This window comes from Pinus tabuliformis, chromosome 5_2 (genome assembly GCF_031772625.1).
Source record: "Pinus tabuliformis cultivar Carrire ecotype Pingquan chromosome 5_2, CPIR1, whole genome shotgun sequence".
NCBI classification, from domain to species: Eukaryota; Viridiplantae; Streptophyta; class Pinopsida; order Pinales; family Pinaceae; genus Pinus; species Pinus tabuliformis.
Genome location: NC_142306.1, coordinates 795,403,728 through 795,423,884, shown reverse-complemented (window position 1 = coordinate 795,423,884; position 20,157 = coordinate 795,403,728). Strand labels below are relative to the sequence as shown.

At 38.7% G+C, this 20,157-nt stretch overlaps 1 pseudogene; it reads right to left on the bottom strand.

Annotated features, from left to right (window-relative positions):
- Positions 1 to 1,488: 1,488 nt before the first annotated feature.
- LOC149161703 (heat shock cognate 70 kDa protein pseudogene) lies at positions 1,489 to 2,352 on the bottom strand (annotated as a pseudogene).
- Positions 2,353 to 20,157: the final 17,805 nt, after the last annotated feature.

The following is a 20,157-nucleotide window of genomic DNA, read 5'->3' as shown; positions in this document are numbered from 1 at the left end:
TTCAATGGATTTTATCACAGGTTTACCCAAGTCTAAGGGAAAGAGTTTCATCATGGTGGTAGTTGATAGACTTACCAAGTATGCACACTTTTGTGCATTATCACATCCATTTAAAGCTAGTACAGTTTCTACTGCATTTATGGAAACAATTCAAAAGCTACATGGAAACCCAAAGATTATTGTAAGTGACAGAGATCCCATTTTGATTAGAAATTTTTGGACAGAATTATTTTCTTGTCTTGGTACTCAGTTAGCTCATAGCTCATCTTATCATCCTCAATTTGATGGGCAAACTGAGATAGTAAACAAATGTTTGGAAGGATATCTTCATTACTTTGTATCTCATAAACAGACACAATGGGTCAAATGGTTGCCTTTGGCTGAATGGTGGTATAACACTTCCTTCCATACAGCAACAAAAATGACCCCATTTATGGCACTTTATGGATATCAGCCACCATCCATCACATCATATTTAAGAGAAAATTATAAGGTTCAAGCAGTGGAACATCACATCGAACATCAACAACAAGTCCTCCAACTCTTAAAGGATAACCTCATGTTGGCATAGAATACAATGAAACAACAGGCAGATCAACATCGCAGCAAAAGAAGTTTTGATGTAGGTGATTGGGTATTCCTACAGCTACAACCAAATAAAAAAATTTCTCTCAAGCAAGCTAAGAAGGATAATAAATTATCACCAAAGTATTATGGTCCGTACAAGGTGTTGCAAAAGATTGGTACTATGGCATACAAGTTGGAGTTTCCTGCAGCTTCTCGAGTGAACCCAGTTTTCCATGTTTCATGTTTAAAGGAGGTTATAGGTGACAAGCTCCCAGTTCAAACAATATTTCCAGAACTTGACAAGGAAGGAAAAATTGTATTGGAACTGGAAGCAGTCACAAAAACAAGAACTCGACAACTACGAAATCGATCAATTTCGGAGTATCTCATCAAGTGGAAGAACTTATCCACTGAAGATTTCACATGGGAGGTTGAGAATTTTATACAGAAGCATTCATAACTACTCAAGCGTTGAGGACAACACTTTTTTGAAGGAGAGGGGCATGTTAGGTCCCTATAATACTAGTGATTACCCCATTACTATTGTAGTTGTATCCCTTATTAATATTGTTGTGCCCCTATTGTCCCCATATTGTTATTACTGTGCCCCATAGAATCCCTCTATTATTATTTTTGTGGCTTTATATTATTATTGTTAGGTCAGTTGGGTTATATTGTGACTCCTTAGACTCCTATATATAGAAAGGAGGTTTTGTCATTTGAATCATCCAAGAATTGTTCATTTATGTAATGTAAAGGAGGTTGTCCCCTCGAAGAGGCTAAATTCTAAGGCATTGATCTATCTTTTCTATCTTTTTTTGAGTTGGTTTCATAACATTGGCGTTGATCTATCTTTTCTATCTTTTTGTGAGCTGGTTTCATAATAATATTCTTGCAGAGTTCCTTGCCACTAAAGAATTCCTACAATAAGGAATGCACTCTAGGCATCCTAGTAGACCCACCAACAAGAATCACATTATTGATCGAGCTCTTGTCCATCTTGACGTCCCACAGATATTTTTCAACAGTCACCATGCACTTCTTGAACAAATCTAAGTTAACATCTTTGAACATGGCCCAAGTAATGGTGATATAAAATTCAGTACCATCAAACAGAGAATCAATCTCAATGGTGTTTTGTTCAATTGTTGAAAGAATTATCTTCACCCTTACACACAATTTTCTCTGCCTCACGAGGGCTCTGGCATTGTCGTTGATGTCCTTTATGTACTTTGTCTTAATGTCTTGTACAAAGTATTTAACCAATATGTTATCAAAATATTTTCCTCCCAAATTTTTATTTCCAGTTATGGATTTCACCTCAAAAAGCCGACCTTCAATTGTCAAAACAGAAACATTAGAGGTATCTGCAGCCATGTCAAAACTCAGAACATTGAGCTCACCAACAATATTAGTTTTCCCATCCAATCCATAGGAAACAATAATAGCAGTGGGCTCATTGATAATTCCAATAACATTCAATCTAAAAATTACACCAACATCTTTGGTTGGTTGCCTCTGAGAACCATTGAAACATGCAGGAACACTTATAAAAACCTTCCTCACCGTAGTGCTAAGATGAGCTTCAACAATCACCTTCATCTTTGTTAAAACTATGGAAGAGATCTCCTCAACTGCAAAATGCTTCTCCTCCCTTTTGTATGTCACAAAGATGATGGGATTATCACTAGCTCCTAGAATGATCTTAAAAGACCATATCCCCACATTACTTTGAATAGGTGGATCAGAGAACTTCCTCCCAATCAACCATTTTGCATCTGTCATAAGCTAATAATCTAATTTACCCTACAAATAAGAATATAATAATGAGTCAGTATCCCTAATCTAATCAATTATTGAGTTCTCTACAGCCCTGTGGCTTTGAGCCATCCCCACCTTCCATGTCCCCCTCACTAATCGTCGCAGGCTTGGCCTATTAATTCAGGTCAACGCTTCTCCTACCCTTCCTCCCAATCCCCATTCTTCTCTTGGTTTATCTGCAACACAATCTTGATCTCTGAGTCTTCCTCCTCCTTCGTTCAGGGTCCTTCCAGGCTCCCTTAAGTCGAGTGATCGCAATGGCCAATCTGGCATCCTTAGCCACTCTTGAGCAAGAAATTGCAGCTTTCAATGTTGTGGTCTCGAACAAGCCAAGTTTTCAAAAATATTTGGCCTCCATGTTTTTTAAGAAGCTTGACGAAATTCCAAAAATCGAGATCTATGCTCCTCTAGCCAGATCTCATGCACTCTAGTTAGCAAATCAGGGTTTAATGGACCAATCATGGGTCTATAGCCCTCACTGAAGACAATCCGCCAATGAGTTTTGAATAACTTGAGACCCTTGATTGAGGGTGAAGTTACCTCTTCCTTTTGTTACAAGGGTTTCTTTACCTTCTTCTTTGAGAAATGATATGATCGGAACAAGATCTTCCATAGCGACCCTTACATTATGGGAGCCCAAGGCCTCTATCTGGATTGTTGGAGCCCCAAATTCAATTTGAATTGTGATGTTCCCTCCACAGTTCTAGTCTAGGTTAAGCTCCCTTTCCTTCTTCTTCATTTTTGGAACGATGCAACCTTTCAAAAGATCGGCAATGCCCTTCGTAAATATTTGGACTATGCAGAACCCCGAGATGGAAATTTTTCTCGTGCTAGAATATGTGCCTAAGTTGATTTGGAGTAGGGCCTCCCAATAATGATCGATAGTTGGTTGCACATCCAAGAAGTTGATTACAATCAATTACCTTTCAAGTGCAATAGCTACCATGATTAAGGACATTTTGCTTGAAACTGGCCCAAGGAACCTGAGGAACAAACTCACCAAGAAGAAGTAGGAGATTAGTGGCAACAGGCAAAAAAAATAAAAGGCTCTCGGAAGAAGCAACCACCCTCTTCTCCCCAACAAAATCAAGTCACAAGGAATGAGGCAGGCCCATCCTCCCCCAAGAGCCATCCCAACGAACCTGGGGAGGGTTCAAACATATTTGGTTCTCAAATTCCCTCCAGGAACACATTTGATGCACTATCCACTTAGCCAGAAGAAGGTGTGATCCCCCAATCTAGTCCTACTTCGAAGGATCCCCCTCTTGTCGAATTTTCTCAGCAAGGTCTAATCAAAAACATTTCTAAATTAAATTCTAAGAGTGAATATGATGTGAGTTAGGAGGATTCCTCAGCTAATGAGGAGTATTTTTTTCCCTAAGAGATTGATTTGCAGGTGCCCCCTTTGTGAACTTAGTGGAAGAAAGATATGAAAATGAGAAAACTTCATGGAAATACCATAGATCCTGCGGGTCTAGAAGAAAATATAACAAAGAAAGAAGAATTGAGAATACCAAGAAAGAAAAAGAACTCGATCATCAACACACCCTTAAAAACATCTAGATGGGAGGAAATGGAGGTGAAGGGTCCAAAAGAAATGTAGGCACTGCTTCAAATTAAGGGGCCCCTTCCAAATCTAAGTAATGATTCTGCTCTCTTGGAACTGTCAAGGGATAGGGTATGAGAAAAGAAGATCAAGATTGTTCTCATTAATCATAAAAGAGAATCCCTCCATAGTTATGCTTCAAGAGATGAAGTTGAATGAACAAGAAGCATTAGCTTACCATTCTTATTTGTGGTATAGAAGTGTCATAACATCAGTTAGCGTAAGAGGATCTTTTGTAGAAATTTTCACTTTATGTGATCCCCTCCAAGTTTGCTTGATTGATTCAATCTCGAATACACACTGGTTGGCCTCAAATTTCATTGATATCTCAACCAATTAGGTATGTCTTCTAATCAACATCTACATGCATGTTCATTTCAAAGATAAGAAAGAATCTTGGACATCTCTATGCAAAGTTGGGAGACTCATAAAAAAAGACTCCATGCATATTTGTGGGAGACATTAATACAACTTTGTATAACTGGGAAAAGAAAGGTGGGTTTCCTGTTAGAGCCCCTTTCAAGAGAAAATGGAGGATATGATCTCTTCAATCAATCTTTTGGATATAAAACCCTCTCAATTCAAATATATGTGGTCAAATAAAAGGGTAGGCCGAAATCATATAGTTATCAGTCTTGACCTATTTATCATCTCAGATATCTTTCTTCATCAAAATGTAACCATCTCCTCCTCCTTCCTTCCATGGAATGGCTCAGACCATTGCCCCATTCTCCTTGATATATCTCCCATATAGAATATTGGACCTGACCCCTTCTGATTTATTCCTCTCTAGATTAAATATTCATATTTCTATGAAACCAATGCTCAATCATGGAAAGAATGGGTAACAATAAGCCCCATCACAATCTGGGAAAATAAACTCAAAAGGTTAAAAATATGACTTAAGGATTGGGCTCATTCTATTAAATTTGATAGACAAAGAAATTCAAAAAATGGAGGAATCGATTAGCCAGCTCCACTCCATTATGGAATTTGAACAGGTAAGGGAAGATCACATAAAACAAGATAAATAAATGTTCAATAAATATCATTCTCTAATGAGGGAGGAAGAAGAATACTGGATACTAAAGTCTCGCAGTGTCTGGATGCAAGGGGGAAATAATAACACCAAATATTTTCACAACCATGGCAAAAACAAGGATCATAAGGAGACCATTCTCGAACTCATCATTAATGGCAGCATAATGAGTGATCCTTAACAATTAAAGGAGGAGGTTGTAGAAAATTTTAGTATATTATATTCACGGGATGAGCCTTCAAATGAAAAGTCTGAGAATTTTATGTTGGATCATATCCCTCCCATCATCTCAAAAGAAATGAACACACACCTCACTCAGCGTCCTTTTAAAGAAGAAATTTAAAAAATTGTCTTATCCTTCAGTCCTGACAAGGCTCCCGAACTTGATGGATTCTCAACTCACTTCTACCAATTCTTTTGGGACCTTATCAAAAGGAATCTTTGTCGGATGATCACCTATTCCCTAAAGAATGGTCACATGGGAGGAGGGATTAATTCAGCCTTCTTATCTCTGATTCATAAAGAATATATCCCTTCCTCTTTCCACAAGTTTCTCCCAATCTCTCTATGTAACGTTTCTTATAAAATCATCTCAAAGTTGTTAGCTGAGAGGCTGAAGAAATACCTCCCTAATGTGATTGCTGAAAACCAAGGCATATTTTTCCCTGGGAGGCAGATCTTCGATAACATTATTCTTGTTCAAGAAGTGATATTCTCAAGCAGAGAAAGGGAGGACAAGGGAATGGTTATTAAGCTCGACATGTTTAATTATTTTTATAGATTTCAACACAACTTCTTGTTCAAAGTCTTGAGAATACTAGGGTTCAATGATACCTTTATCCACTGGATCTTTGTGTGCATCAGTTCTCCCTGGATAGCCCCTTTATTAAATGGATAGGAAACAAGTTTCTTCAAATCTTCAAGGGGTATGAGACAAAGTTGTCCTCTCTCACCCTTTCTATATATTATGGTTGTTGGCACCCTTAGCAAAAGATTGGAACACGAGTGAATTAATGGAAAACTTTCAGGCATCCAATTTTCCCAAGATGTAAAAATCATCAATCAATCCCAATTCGTTGACGACAAAATTTTCCTTTAAGGGGCCTCACCAGCCATTACAAAAAGATTAAATAAATTCCTTGACCATTTCCTATCACCTTATGGAGGTTCAGTGAATTCCTCAAAATTTCATATCTACTCCTTGAATATTTCAACAGAAAAGAGACACCAAAACAACAACATATTGGCTTCAACGTTGTGGAAAGTTGGACTGATTTTAAATATATTGGTATACCTATTTGTAAAATTTGCCTCACCTATCGGCTTAGAGCCCAATACTTTCAAAAATAAAATCTAAACTTGATGCATGGGGTATCATGGGCTTACTCTGGAAGGTTGAATCACCCTCATCAAATTTGTCCTCTGTGCCATTCTAATCTTCCAGTTCTTGGCCCTCCTCGCCCCTAAATTCATTCTGCATGCAATCAATAAGGTGATTTGGAGATTCCTTTGGGAAGGAAGCAAATATTTCACTAAAAAATTTCAACTCCTAAATTGGAATACTATAAGAGTTCCCAAGGACCATGCATGACTAGGGATAAGAGATCTAAAATTGTTGAATCAATCCATAGGAGGAAAACTGGCCTGGAACCTGAATAACAACACAACAACATGGTGGGTGCAAGACTTGATTAAAAAATATCTAAGATCCAACTCTTCCTCTTGGCCCAATCCCCCTCCTAGATTCCTCTCGCATATTTAGAAACATATCCTTTCCTCCTCGCCTCTTATCAACAATCATATCAGTTTTACCCCATGAAGTGGATTAAATATGAACATCTGGTCAGCCTCCATCCACCATCCCCCCGCCTCAAGAATGTGAAACTCTTCTCCCTCTGCAAAATTATTTTTCATGGTATTCACAATCTAGCGCATATCATTTCATAGTATGATTCGGGCTTTTGGTTTGACTGAACATTTGGAGATCTTGCCCCCACCCTTGCACATCTGGCCTACTTGCTTAAAAGTAAGTTTTCAAGATTTTATCCCATCGCTCGCCATTTGGATGTAAGCTCGATTGGAAGACCCATGTGTATATTGTAAAGGTAGGATATGAAGATCTCCTTTTCCAATAACATATCCCCCCTAAATCATCCCCATGGAAGAAGATTTGGTCAAACAACGCCATCCCTAAATTCAATTCTTTTCGTTGGACATTTATTCATAAAAAGATTCTCACCTCTGAAAATATCAAATGAAAATGAATTGTTGGACCATCCTGTTGCCCCCTGTGTTCCCTTGATGAAGAATCTATACCTCATTTGTTCCTACATTTACCTTATACCCTTGAGGTATGGGATATGGTCACTGGTCCCATGTCCCCCACGATTAATTTTCCAACTGAAATTGTTAATTTGTTGACTAATTGACCAAATCACTATGTAGGTTCCTTCACAGGTAAACCAAGCTTCCAATTTATCTGGACCTCTCTTCCTAAGTTAATCTGCTGGCAGGTTTGGCTTACATTAAACAAGCTCATTTTCAAAGACACCAAATGCCTCCTCGATTAGCAATGACCAAGGCTCTCTCACTCTATGTGAAGTCCAACCACCTAAAAGCTAGTAGCCCTAATTCTAGTTTGGATCTTTAGGAGCAACAATGTTTGAAGGGCCTCATCACTCCAAGGGTAAGTTTCCCAAGAAATATTGGATTAAGATACCCCTCATCTTCATAATGTAAACTTAGATTATTTGATGAGTATTTTCTAACATGGAGAATGCATCAAAAATACTGATTGATATTCTTTGACAATGCCTCTAAAAGAAACCCAAGGATGGCAAGAGGGGGAGCGATAATCATCAATCTCGACTGAGAAACGAAGATCAGGTGCATATGGGACTTGGGGAATAGATCAAACAATGCGGAATAAATGTATGGCCTCCTCCTTGGGCTTCAATTAGCGAAGGAATTAGGTATTCGCTTCATTACAGTGCTAGGGGATTCTCTATTGATCATTTGTCATCTATGCTTGTCTTCCCTCCCTTCGAATAATTCTCTTTCTCTCCTTCTTCATAGAATTTTTGACACCTTAGGTTTTTTTTGCTAAGAAAACCTTCCATCATATCCTCTGCAACCAGAATCGAGCAGCTGATGAGCAAGTCAATATAGCATGTCATCTGGAAGAAGGGAAAATGAAGAATAATGATACTCTCTCTTGGAGAAGTATCCCATGAATCTACTTCAATTCTTGCTAATTCACTCTCCCCACAACGTGAACATGATGAACAATTCAGTGGGTATTTCTTGGCTTACATTCCCACATAGGCAGAATATCTTGCTTGGAATTGAATTACAAATGGGAGGCTTCATACCAGTTTCATATCATATCAATCCTTGTGTGAAGTTCCTTCATGGGAAATTTCAGTATGCATATGTTTCCTCGAGGACGTCCTCTTTGTACAAATATCCAACTCATATTCTCATCTATGGTGGCTTGGAGTTAAATCATGGTTTCTCGATTTTCATTTCATCATCGCCATTACATTGTATAGTCGATATCATGGAAACATGGAAGATCTTGATTTGTTGGCATCATCCTAGATACCCTAAGATCATGCTAAAGAGTGCCTTCCAACTTGGGGTGATTATACTATGGTTCAAACCATAACCCAAGCCAGATATTGGTCCCTTCTAAATTTAGAATTTGTCTCTCCAACCTCTCAAAGCACCTCCTCCATTCCCTCCACAACAACCAGTCGAAGAAGGAAATGATATTCTATTTCAAGCTCCATCGTTGGGTAGACCACTCTCATTAAATGAAATTGTGTCCATAGTCCAATGGAACACAACTGCCAATTCTTCCCTCATCCTCCACTAGATTGGTTTGCAAAGGTATTGGAGCTTAGGTAGGAAATTATTGACCTGACTGAAATTGTGCAAAATGAACAAGCTCAGATTCAAAGAATGAAAGATGAAATGGAAGGATTGCACCTCCATCTAGCAGATTTGCAGAATCAACAAAATAAGGAAGACTCTAGCAGCTCAACAAGCTCTAACCCTCCTCGGTAATCTATGAGAAACCCCTATAAATGGATTTTAATAGTTGGCTAGTTTTAGAATTTATAGTAGAATATGTTTAAGCCTTGGCAGAAAGACGAAACACAAATATCAATTAGACATTTTTGGAGGATTCTTCTCCTTCTCTCTTAGAATTTTCAACGAAACAGAACATGATGTGAATATATTAGGTTTCTCACTGTGAACAAGCACATAATTACTAGCAAGTTGTTTTTATTTTTGTAAAAAAATAAAATATAACAATGGTCCCCATAAAGTTATTCAAATTTGATGAAAAGAGGAAGAATGTAACATATAAAATCGAATAAATAATGATTGACGATTACTGCCCAAAAATTGTATTGTTGGGATTTATGTCAACTTGGTTCTCAGTGGACTGTCCAATAAGACCCTTTTTATTAGTGAAGGTGACGATGAAGGGAGTGGTTCACACTAATAATTTGGGACAGTCCAATTGACAAGGCCATTGTTGATCCATATTTGCTCTGGGAAATGGAAGAGAAAGTAGTAAAGATCAAATGGAATTTGAAAGCTTCCCACGAAAAACAAAAAATTTATGTAGATAGGAACAGTTCAAAAAAAGGAATTTAGGATTGGAAACTATGTCTTCCTAAGAGTGAAGACAAGGAAAATTTCCTTAAAATTGGGTAGTTGTGCAAATTAATAATGTGATATTGTGGACTATTTGATATCCTGGAGAGGATCAGTCCATTAGCATATAGGATTGCATTATTAGCATCCATATATATACATATTTTATTTCACGTTTCATTATTGAAAAAGTATGTTCTTAATGCTAACCATGTAATTGATGGGAACATGATTTAAGTGGAGCCCGAGGGAGACTTTAAGGTCCAGCCGGTTTGGATCTTGGACGAAAAAATCAAAGTGCTCCGAAATCAAGCCATCGCTTTAGTAAAAGCGCAATGGACCCATTTCAATCCTGAAGATGCTACATGGGAGCATGAGGATGTGATGATGGAGGAATGCCCTCATCTTTTTAAATGAGTTGTTGTACATGTGTGTGTGTGTGTATTTTTATATGTATGTATGTATGTATGTATGTATGTATGTATCGCATTGAGTAAAGTGCTTAAATAAGGGGGGAGGGAATGTAACACCACTTTATGGCCTCTATAATGTAAATAGCATGTATATGTGGAACTAGGCTAGTGATTCGAGGACGTATTATGAGGGCCACAACACCCATGTGTATGTGTGTATAAATGTAATGGGGTTGTTGTTCCCGTGTGCATATGTTTTATGTTTTGAGGCTAGAAGGCCTAACGATGTAATAATGTTACACATATTAATAAAATAAAGTAGTTGTAGACCCAAAATACATAAATGAGAATGGGGTGTTGAGACTCCACGGATGGGTAGGTTAAAGAGGCTTATATGATTTAATAATCATATAAAGTGCCCATGCATGTAACCAAAGTTCATGAAGGAATTGGGTGAATGCCAAGTGGTAGAAGGAAGGCATGCACATAAAAATGAGTGTGTTAGCTCTATGAAGGGATCAATACATTTGATACCTATGCTAGGGTTAGTACAGATGACTCCCATGAAGGATTCTAAAAATATGACCATGGAAGCATGGATATAGTGGTGGCAATCAAGGCCTAGAAGTCCTGTGAGGGTGGTAGAACTCCTCGGAGCCATGGGACTATTGGTTGGAGGTTGTCGAGCTTGGTACATTGGCTAGGTGAGACCTGGAAGGCTTGTGAGGGCAGTGGAACTCCTTGATCCGAACTTAAATAGGAACCCAAAAAATTACAGATATAACAATAAATACAGAGATGTAGTAGAAATAACACTTCATTTCATTAATATCAAATACTTAAATAACCTTACAAACAAAATGGAGATAAACTAGCTTGGGCGATGGTATCTTATCTCTAAGAAGAGATGTGGCAGATACATGCCTCAGAATTGTGTTACAATGAGGCTCTAAGGCCTATTTATTATTGAGAAATAATGGAAAATCCTAAACATCCATAAACCTAACCCTAGGAGATGAAGCACCAAAACTAGGGCCCTGTTTGGGTAAATTGGTATATCAACTTCCCGGGGTCGTAACTTTAGTATATGATCTATGTTTGACGTGCACAATACCTCGTTAGAAGATATATCCAAGGAATACAACTTTAGAATGGAAAACATCAGTCGAATACTCATGTTTCCCCAGTTTTCCCAAAAACCGTCATTCTGAGGGCCTCAAAACGGCTCTGGAAGTTTAGGACCCAAAAAACTACCAAAAATAGTAAATTGTGCCACAATTAAGGAAACTGAAAAACTGAAAGAGGCAGTGGTGGGGTTCCAAGTGGAATAGACAGGTGGCCACCAACATCCACTTGGATCAGTCCTCCCCCCTTAGGAAGCTATGGTCCCCATTGCGTTGAGTGCCTCTATGAGATGGGGAAATTCTATTGAACTTGGTCCCTGGTGAGCCACTTGCCTTAGTGCAGGAGTTGGTCAACTTTGACAACCCGATATAGTTGGCTCTTCAAGTGGTGACTGCTCTTGATATGTGTGTCCATAATTTGATTAGTTGTGGTCTATTCCATGCAGTATGGGTTTAACTTTGTTGGTGTGAGTTATTCTGCAATGTCTGATGTGTCCAGTAATTGTGGGAAGTATGGTCGAAGGTGTTCCACATTGAACACTAGGTGTAGGCTAAGGAATGGGGGAATGTTGAGCTCAAAATCATTGTCTCCCATAGCCTTGGTAATGGTGTAAGGACCATATCAGAGCGGTCTGAGATTTCGATGGGAACTGGAAAGGTGTTCTTTCTGCAAATGCAACCAAACTTCGTCGCTCACCTAAAACTTGTGTGGCGCCCGATGTTGATCATTTCGATGATTATACTTTGAATTTGACTTCTCTAAGATTTTGTGAACCTATTGGTGAATGTGTTCGATGCATTAAATACATGTGTGTATTATGTCTGTGTAGTCGCATGAGGCATGACAACATCAATCGGACACAATGGTTGAAATCCTAGACCTACTTGAAAGGGATTGTGACCAGTCGAGCTATGGAGAGCTCTGTTATAATTGTGTTGCATATAGGTAAGACTCTCATCCGAGGTTCTTGGATGCTTGGAGTTGTACATGTAGTGTATGTGCACTATCATCCTATTAACGACCTTAGTTTGGCCATCAGTCTAAGGATGGAAGGTAGTCGACATAGTGAGCTTGGTGTCCAATAATGTCCAGAGGCTTGACTAGAATGTGCTCAGGAACCTACTATCCCTATCTGATATAATGGTCTGTGGGATCCCAAAATGTACCCACACATTCAAAGAAGAGGTTGGCAGTGTCCTCTACTGTGATAATCCTCTTGAAGGCTGCCAATATAACCATCTTAGAAAATCTATCCACGACCACAAATACACAGTCATTACCATGCTTGGTAGAAGGGAGGCCAAACATATAGTCCATGGAGATGTATTCCACGGCTGGCTGGGAGTAGGTAGAGAAGTTTATAGGCCTTGCTTCTTGATGGTTGGCTTGGCGATGGCATAGGCAATGCACGATCTAATATATTTCCCAACATCCAGTCGAAGTTTTGGCCAATAAAAGTACTTTTGTAGTACAACCATAGTTTTCTCCACACTAAAGCATCCTGTGACCCGACTATAGTGCGCCTCCCAGATCATCTTGGCACGCTCTCTTGAAGGAACACAAAGGTGGCCCATGTAGCATAATAATGCGTCCTGGAGGTGGAAATTAAGAACTTACTTTCCATCTACTATAATTTGGTATGTGGAGGTGAACTTTGGATCATTTTTGTACAGTTGCGACCATCCAGAGATCTCGTGGCCACAAGAGTTAAGAAAAGTAGCATGTGCTGCAACTGGGGGGTGACTGAGGCAGTCTGCAACATGATTGGTGCTTCCCTTTTTGTATTTAATGTTCAAGTGGAATTGTTGAAGATATGTAGACCACTTCTGTTATGAAACCAGCTCACAAAAAGATAGAAAAGAGAGATCCACGCCTTAGAATTCAGCCTCTTCGAGGGGGAAACCTCCTTTACATTACATAAATGAACAATTCTTGGATGATTCAAATGACAAAACCTCCTTTCTATATATAGGAGTCTAAGGAGTCACAATATAATCCAGCCGACCTAATAATAATAATATAAAGCCACAAAAATAACAATAGAGGGATTCTATGGGGCACAGAAATAACAATATGGGGGTAATAGGGGCACAACAATATAAATAAGGGGTATAACTATAATAGTAATGGGGTAATCACTAGTATTATAGGGACCCAACATGCCCCTCTCCTTCAAAAAAGTGTTGTCCTCAACGCTTGAGTAATTCTGGATACTTCTGCATAAAATTCTCATCCTCCCATGTGGAATCTTCAGCGGATAAGTTCTTCCACTTGATAAGATACTCTGAAATTGATCGATTTCGTAGCTGTCGAGTTCTTGTTTCTGTGACTGCTTCCGGTTCCAATATAATTTTTCCTTCCTCGTCAAGTTCTGGCAATATTGTTTGAATTGGGAGCTTGTCGCCTATAACCTTCTTTAAACATGAAACATGGAAAACTGGGTGCAATCGAGAAGTTGCAGGAAGCTCCAATTTGTATGCCATAGTACCAATCTTTTGCAACACCTTGTACGGACCATAATACTTTGGTGATAATTTATTATCCTTCTTAGCTTGCTTTAGGGACATTTGCTTATATGGTTGTATCCGTAGGAATACCCAATCACCTACATCAAAACTTCTTTCACTGCGATGTTGATCTGCCTGTTGTTTCATTCTATTTTGTGCCAACACGAGGTTATCCTTTAAGAGTTGGAGGACTTGTTGTTGATGTTCGATGTGATGTTCCACTGCCTGAACCTTAGAATTTTCTCTTAAATATGATGTGATGGATGGTGGTTGATACCCATAAAGTGCCATAAATGGGGTCATTTTTGTTGTTGTATGGAAGGAAGTGTTATACCACCATTCAGCCAGAGGCAACCATTTGACCCATTGTGTCTGTTTATCAGATACAAAGCAACGAAGATATCCTTCCAAACATTTGTTTACTATCTCAGTTTCCCCATCAGATTGAGGATGATAAGATGAGCTATGAGCTAACTGAGTACCAAGACAAGAAAATAATTCTGTCCAAAAATTTCCAGTGAAAATGGGATCTCTGTCACTTACAATAATCTTTGGGTTTCCATGTAGCTTTTGAACTGTTTCCATAAATGCAGTAGAAACTGTACTGGCTTTAAATGGATGTGATAATGCACAAAAGTGTGCATACTTGGTAAGTCTGTCAACTACCACCATGATGACACTCTTTCCCTCAGACTTGGGTAAACCTGTGATAAAATCCATTGAAACCTCCTCCCAACGTTGGCTTGGAATGGATAAAGGTTGTAATAGACCCGGTGTCTTAATTGTTTCAACTTTATTTTGTTGGCAAACCAAACATTCCGCCACAAACTTTTGAATATCTGATTTAAGGCCATCCCAAAAAAATTCCTTCTTAACCCTGTGGTAAGTTTTTAAAAATCCTGAGTGCCCTCCTAAGGGAGAAGTGTGCAATTCCATAAGAATCTTTTGTTTTAGCTGGGAATTCTTACAGAGGTATAAGCGATCTTTGTACCATAACGAATCATTTTTCCAGCTAAATGTATCAGAAGTACTGGAATCTTGTTGTAGCTTTCGAATAAGTGCCCACACTTCTTCGTCATTCTTCCATTCCTCCCTTGCTTCATTTATCCAATCTGGTTGGATAATAGAAATGGCACACAACAATGCTTCCACATCCTCATCCTTTCTTGAGAGTGCATCTGCCACCACATTTTGCTTCCCTTTTGTAGATGATTTCAAAGTCATAACCCAACATCTTTGTGACCCACTTTTGTTGCTCTTCAGAGGATAATCTTTGTTCTAAAAAGTATTTAAGGCTATCATGATCCGTTTTTACCTTGAAGTGTCTTCCCATTAGGTAGGGTCGCCATTTCTTAAGTGCATGGAGTATTGCCAACATTTCCTTCTCATAAATAGCTTTGCTTAAAAACTTTCCCTTGATTGGACGACTTTCAAAAGCAATGGGTCTTTCATCTTGCATTAGAACAGCACCAATTCCATTTCCTGAAGCATCACATTCCACAATAAAGGTTTTTGTGAAGTCCGGTGTAGCTAAGACCGGTGCTTGGCACATTGCCTCTTTAAGATGTTCAAAGGCCTTTGTTGCTTCTGGAGTCCATGAAAATGAATCTTTCTTCAATAATGTTGTTAGAGGTGCTGCTATTCTCCCATAATTCTTAACAAACTTGCGATAATACCCTGTCAACCCAAGAAATCCTCGCAGATGCTTTATGGATGTGGGGATTTTCCATTCCTTAATGGCTTTAATTTTGCTAGGGTCTACCTTAACTCCTTCATGAGATACAATATGACCCAAATATTCCACCTCCTGGACTCCAAAGAAACATTTGGATCTTTTTGCATATAATTGTTTCTCCTCCAATAGTTGTAGCACCCTGTCAACATGTTCAACATGATCCTTCCAAGACTTGCTGTAGATTAGTATATCATCAAAAAATACTAACACAAATTTTCTAAGGAATGGTTTGAAAATTGAATTCATCAAACCTTGAAATGTTGAAGGTGCATTGGTAAGGCCAAAAGGCATGACCAAAAATTCATAATGACCCTCATGAGTTCTAAATGCCATTTTCGAAATGTCTTCAATCTTCATTCTGATTTGATGATATCCTGAACGAAGATCCAACTTGGTGAAGTAAATTGATCCATGCAATTCATCCAGTAATTCATCAATGACAGGAATGGGGAACTTATCTTTAATAGTGAGCTTGTTGAGCTCCCTATAATCCGGACACATGCGCCATGATCCATCCTTCTTGTGCACCAATACTACTGGAGCTGAGAAAGAACTTTGACTCGGTTGAATTATACCAGCCTCTAGCATTTCTGCAACCATACGTTCAATTTCACTTTTTTGGACATAGGGATATCTGTACGGCCTGATGTTTGGAGGAACACTTCCTGGAATCAGATGAATAGCATGATCATGATCACGCATAGGTGGGAGACCTTTGGGAGTCTCAAATACCTTGGAATGATTGTCCAGGACTTTTTGGAGATCTGGAGAAATAGATGATTCCAATGTGGAAACATCTAGCGAACATAATTGTGCAATTACACCTCTTTGCTCCTTTTTTAGAAGCTTTGTCATGCCATTAGAGCTGATTATCTTTCCTGGTTTCCCTGCAATACCCCTTAATTCAACTTCCTTTCCTTCCGTAGAAAATTTGATGAAAAGTTCTTGAAAATTAAAAGCTATTGTACCCAAGGATTGTAGCCATTGGACTCCTAGTACAACATCAGCACCTCCCATTGGAATGGAAAGCATTGGGCTAGTCAATACATATTCTCCCATGGATAGCTTGATATTATGGCACTTTCCAGAGCAATTTATTGTTCCTCCATTTGCAATCATCACTTGACACTCTGGTGCTGGATATAGGAAGCAATTCAATTCTTTTGCTACCCTACAATGAATAAAATTGTGGGTGCTTCCTGAATCAATCAACACTATTACCTTTTTCTTCTTGATTTGTCCTTCTATCTTGATGGTTTGAGGAGTGGTAATTCCCGCCAATGCATTACAAGATATGGTCGGATTTATTTGTTCTTCATCTAGGCTTTGTTCCTGGAATATATCCTCTTCTTTTGACCTTTCTTGCTCCTTTTCTTCTTCCTCTTCACAATCTATGTAGAATAATTTCTTCTCAGCACACTTATGACCTTTTGTGTATTTGCTATCACAATTGTAACAAAGCCCTTTTGCTCTTTTTTCTTCCAATTGTTGTGGTGTCAACCTTGTAGGTTGTGGAAGACTAGGGGCAACAACACTTCCGTCTTTATAGTTGTGAGTGGTATGCTTCCTAGTTGCCATAATTTTGCTTTCCATTTTTCTTGCTAACCTGAATGCCTTCTCTAATGAATCAGGTTCCCAAAGGCGAACATCATGTTGGATATTATCCTTTAAAGACCCTATGAACACATCAATCCTATGCTCCTCTGGAATATCTTTTACCCTTATGTTCAATTTTTGGAACTCCTCAATGTGCTCCATTATTGAACCCTTTTGTTTGAGACTTATCAATTGGCTAAAAAAAGTGTTGCTTTTTGTATCCTCATAATGTGCTATCAATTCTTCCGTAAAAATTGCCCAAGTGATAAATTGTTTACGAGAACAAAGCCATTGATACCATACAAACTGATTTGGTTCCAAATATACAGTTGCCATACGTACCTTTTGTGTGTTTTGCACATTATTGAGATCGAAGAATTGCTCCATCTGTAATATCCATGTGGCGGGATCCTTGCCATCAAACTTCCTCATATCGATTTTTGGAATATGGTGATTCTTCGATCCAACATTAGCGTCTATGGAATCATGATTAACATTTCTTTTGTTCTCATCATGAGTTTCCTTTACTACCTTTTCACCATTAGTAAGTATTTCTTGTAGAAAATTTGTCAAATCTGTCTTCAAATCTGCCATGCCTGTCTTCAAATTTGTGTTCAAATCTATCTTCAAATTGTCCATCTTAGCTTCCATGCCATTCATCTTAGCTTCCACGCCATTTATCTTAGCATCTGTTAACTTTTGTGAGCGTGACATTTGTTGCACTTGTTCTTGTAATTTTGATATATCATGTAGCATTTCTTCCTCTTCTTCATGAGTCATGCTAGAGCTTTCAGGTTCCTTACTAGGTGTTTGCATTTTCTTTCCTCGGGGCATCAGTTACCGATAATAATGCTCTACTATGCCCTTTGAATTCCTTCAAAATAAATTTTCAAACCAAGCTTAAGCAAAAATTTAAAAAAATCTACACACCTTTTTTCACTTTGTAGGAGCTCGATATTGCCTCTGATGTATCTCTGTACTTTCCAATCATCTAGTTCTGAATTTGTGACCTATAGTAGCTCTCTGTGTCCTCTTTCCAATGCCACTAGTCTGATCCAAATTGGATTCTCCAAGAAAGAGTTATGCACAATCTCCCAAGATGACCTGATTATAGACCTTTCCAGAAGAGCGAAGTTGTATGAAGTGCCACGTGTACAATTTTCGATATTTGGTTCTAAAAAAGATATAGAAGAAACTATAGTCCGTCCTCTTTCTGTAACTTCTTACGAAATTTCAATCTGATTCCTAGAGAGAAAGTTATGACAATGTTCCCCAGGTCACCTGTTTTAAATGTAATTCAGGAGTCTGCAAAAAGACCAACTTCCTCAAATCATATCTCTGAAAATATCGCGTGAAAAGCTCTGAAATTCGGACCCAAGGTTCAGTGCGATTTCTTCTCAAATGGGTTTTTTTTGCAACTTCTGAAATGTCACAGAAAAAAAAAAATTATAGCGAAAATGCCACGATGACCTGTTTGGAGCAGCAAAACCCTAGAATCCAAAGCTCTGATACCAAATGTTATGAAACCAGCTCACAAAAAGATAGAAAAGAGAGATCCACGCCTTAGAATTCAGCCTCTTCGAGGGGGCAACCTCCTTTACATTACATAAATGAACAATTCTTGGATGATTCAAATGACAAAACCTCCTTTCTATATATAGGAGTCTAAGGAGTCACAATATAATCCAGCCGACCTAACAATAATAATATAAAGCCACAAAAATAACAATAGAGGGATTCTATGGGGCACAGAAATAACAATATGGGGGTAATAGGGGCACAACAATATAAATAAGGGGTATAACTATAATAGTAATGGGGTAATCACTAGTATTATAGGGACCCAACAACTTCTAATGGTGATCGTTCTACAAATTCTCTTGTGTCTGTATAAATTGAAGAGGTCACTGATCGGTGTGGATGAATATCTCCTTACCCATAATGTAATGCTTCCATTGTCAGCAAGTCTGCACGATGGAATACATATATTTATCAGAGGTGGGGTACTTCCGAATTGTATCGAAAAGTGTCTCACTATGATAGGCCACTGGATGCCCGTGCTGGGTGAGGACTGCACCAATAACATAGTCGGAGGCATCTGTCTCAATTTCAAATGGATGCTACAAGTCTGGAAATGTGAGTACCAGGGTAGAGAAGACGCAGTGCTTCAACTCAACGGATGCCTTATGTTGAGACTCGGACCATGAAAACTTTGCTTTTTCCCCACCCTTAGTAATCTAACTCAAATGCCAAGTGATATGGGAGAATCCCAACACGAACCTCCGATAAAAATTTGCAAGGCCCAAAAATTTGTGAAGCTTTGTTAGAGTGGTCAAGGTTGGCCAATCTAAAATGACTTGGATATTATTCAGATCCACATGCATGCTACGCTCATCTATGATGTAACCCAGATATTGGACCTGGCTCATGCCAAAGGTGCATTTCTCCAACTTGGCACACAGTTTGTGCTGCTGAAGGGTTTGAAGGAGCTACCAAATGTGTTGCAAATGTTTCCCAACTCTTGTTGAAGATGAGGATGTCCTCTAGATAAACAACCATGAATGAGTTGGTGAAGGGCCGCAAGATGTCATCCATTAGCCTCATAAAAGTAGCAGGGGCATTTTTCAAACCGAAGGGCATAACCAACCATCCAAAAATGCCTTCCTTGGATTTGAAGGCAGTCTTCCACACATCTATGGGTTCTATTGGAACATGGTGATAGCCAAAATTCAGATCATTCTTGTCGAAATGCTTCTCTCCTTGAGTTGGTCTAGGCAGTCATCAATCCATGGGATTAGATACCTATTCCTAAAAGTGATTTTTTTTAGTGCCCAATAATCAATGAAGAGCCTCCAGGTCCCATCCTTCTTCTTTACAACTACAATCAAGCTCCAAAAATGCGAGGAACTTGGTTGGATGTTCCCATTTTGTAGCAACTCCAGGATTTTCTACTTGATCTCTTCATTTTCTAGAATAGTGCAGCGATATATCAGCTCATTGGGTAAAGGTGCTTCGGGAGTTAGATCGATCGAATGTTTGACCTAACAGTGCAAGGGTACCCATGCGGGTGAGGAGAAGAT